Genomic DNA, 3,012 nt, shown 5'->3' with positions numbered 1-3,012 from the left:
CACTAAACAAATTTCAACAAGAGTATGAAAATATTTTATACCATAGAAATGAAACATGGATGCACTTTGTAGTCCGTGTCCAGCTCGTAGAGATTGACTTTACACCGAAAACACAGGCATGACTGTCTTGTCTATATCAGACGTAGGGGTCCAGCGCTGCATGAGTGCTGCCGACATTTGGGGAACCACACTTCAACAATGTACATGTTTCTCACTGGCACTCATCGAGGGCGGAGGCTCCCCTTTCCTCTCCTGCTTGCTTCTTTGTCTCGTCTTGTCTTAACTTTCTTGTTGCCTCTTTTTGCACTGCTCTCCAAATCTAAACTTTGAAACTATTCAACTGTCCTCAAATTTTATTTTCACTCACAACTAACTTGGATTGTTTCCCTGGCTTCGATACTCTCCCGAAGGACAGTGCGGCGAAGACACAACAAACTCCCTTCTTGTCTCTCATGGACACACACCTGTTGTTGACTTTGGACTAGCGACTGCATGACATCAAGGCCGCGGAACAGAGACACGCGGCAGGCTTACACACACACACATGCATCCACAAAACATATACGCCACACACACATTCCCCAACCCCCATCCAACGCCCTTGACGCGAATCCCTTAGGGTTGATGGACAGCTAGGCAGCGCCTGAGGAGCTGCAGCCTGCCACCGTAGCCCCCACTCCCTCCCCTCTATTGCAAGTCTCGAGATGTTGTAATATGTATATGTGCCCACTCTAGACTGGGCCCCCTTAGGAGCCCAGTCTAGATTGTATTTTTTTTACTCATCCTCCCCCAGCGTTTACCTTTTTCCCATCTTTTACGGGGGCCTTGTGGCGACCCATCAGCGTTCCTGTTCTGTAACCCTGTACACTGCTTGTCTAATCCTGAACGGGTTTGTGCTGAAAAGAAAGTTTTGTTGTACTTGTGCAATGACAATAAAGACCTACCTACCTACCTACCTAACACAGAGCTGTATCCCTTCCAATAAAGAGCTCAAACACACCTCAAAATGACAAGTGCATAACGAGGAACCTGAGGGTGATGGAGTGGCAAAGTAATATCTAAGTTTCATTTCTAAATTACAGTGGCAACTCAACTTAAAAAGGAACTGCACTTTATTTGAAATTTTGCCCATCATTCACAATCAATGTGAGAGACAAGAAAAAAGATTGGTTTTTTTGCATTGTAACATGTAAAAATCAGCTTGTTCTAGGCAGCTAGCAATGCAGCTAATGGTAGCAATCAATTGTACCTCTAAGTCACTTTGAAAATGCTTTCAAAAAACATCAACAATACTTCATTTAGGTTCTGTAACCTGTATATTAACCAAACTGTAGCGACATTGTTAGTGTAAGAGCAAACACTGAGGAACTCTTTTCTATCGTAGTAACACATGGGCGTGCCACGGTATTAGCCGTAAAAGCTAGCTACGGAAAGAGAAGCTAGCAACTGCGTCAACACGAAACACATTTGAGTTTGTAATACGCAACACTGCAATAAGACACCAATCTGTACTGAGTGAAAAACAATCAATCATATGACAGTATCTGTAAAGTATTATTTCATGTTGTTTGTACAAAGCTAGCCAGGCAGTGTATGCTGTCTGTCATGATAACACGCATGACGTGCTGCGTGTATCATGTACAAGTGTGACTCACTTGATGGACAGTTTATTAGGGTAAGCACTCTATTTATGTCGAAATAGCACGGCTTCAAATATCACATTTTGCAGCTTCAAGCCACTTTCACCTCACTATCTCGGCATCAATGTCTCACTCTTCCTTCGTGCTGGCTTCTAGAGCTGTAGTACATCCTCCATATATTCAGATTAAAAAAAATAAGTCATTGAATCCTCATTTGTCCAAAAATAGTCTTCTTCATTGTTTGTTACTGAATCTGCCATTAGAAAACACACATGCCTTTGTTTCCGGAAGTAGGACACAGTTGCCAGAAGTCGGACCTGCGCTGCTAAGGAACATAAATAAATGTGCTGAGGAATTAGTTCCGGCAATGATTAAAATGACCAAAATACGATAAATACATAATTACATATTGTTATGAAGGTGTCTGTTACTACATTTTGTATATACTTGCTATGTGTGTATAAAACATATTACATATTGTTATGAAGGTGTTTGTTACTACATTATATATATACTTGCAGTGTGTATATTGTACATATTACATATTGTTATGAAGGTGTATGTTACTACATTATATATATACTTGCAGTGTGTATATTGTACTTATTACTTATTGTTATGAAGGTGTCTGTTACTACATTATATATATACTTGCAGTGTGTATATTGTACATATTACATATTGTTATGAAAGTGTCTGTTACTACAATATATATATACTTGCAGTGTGTATATAAAACATATTACTTGTTATGAAGGTGTCTGTTACTACATTATATATATACTTGCAGTGTGTATATTGTACATATTACATATTGTTATGAAGGTGTATGTTACTACATTATATATATACTTGCAGTGTGTATATAAAACATATTACTTGTTATGAAGGTGTCTGTTACTACATTATATATATACTTTCAGTGTGTATATTGTACATATTACATATTGTTATGAAAGTGTCTGTTACTACATTATATATATACTTGCAGTGTGTACATAAAACATTACTTATTGTTATGAAGGTGTCTGTTACTACATTATATATATACTTGCAGTGTGTATATTGTACATATTACATATTGTTATGAAGGTCTGTTACTACATTATATATATACACTTGCAGTGTGTATATTGTATGTATTTGAAGGTGTCTGTTACTACATTATATATATAAAGACTAGGGATGTCCGATAATGGCTTTTTGCCGATATCCGATATTCCGATATTGTCCAACTCTTTAATTACCGATACCATTATCAACCGATACCGATATCAACCGATATATACAGTCGTGGAATTAACACATTATTATGTCTAATTTGGACAACCAGGTATGGTGAAGATAAGGTACTTTTTAAAAAAAATTATAA

Source organism: Entelurus aequoreus, linkage group LG16, assembly GCF_033978785.1.
Source record: "Entelurus aequoreus isolate RoL-2023_Sb linkage group LG16, RoL_Eaeq_v1.1, whole genome shotgun sequence".
Taxonomy (NCBI): Eukaryota; Metazoa; Chordata; class Actinopteri; order Syngnathiformes; family Syngnathidae; genus Entelurus; species Entelurus aequoreus.
Note: the sequence above shows the minus strand (reverse complement) of the source record.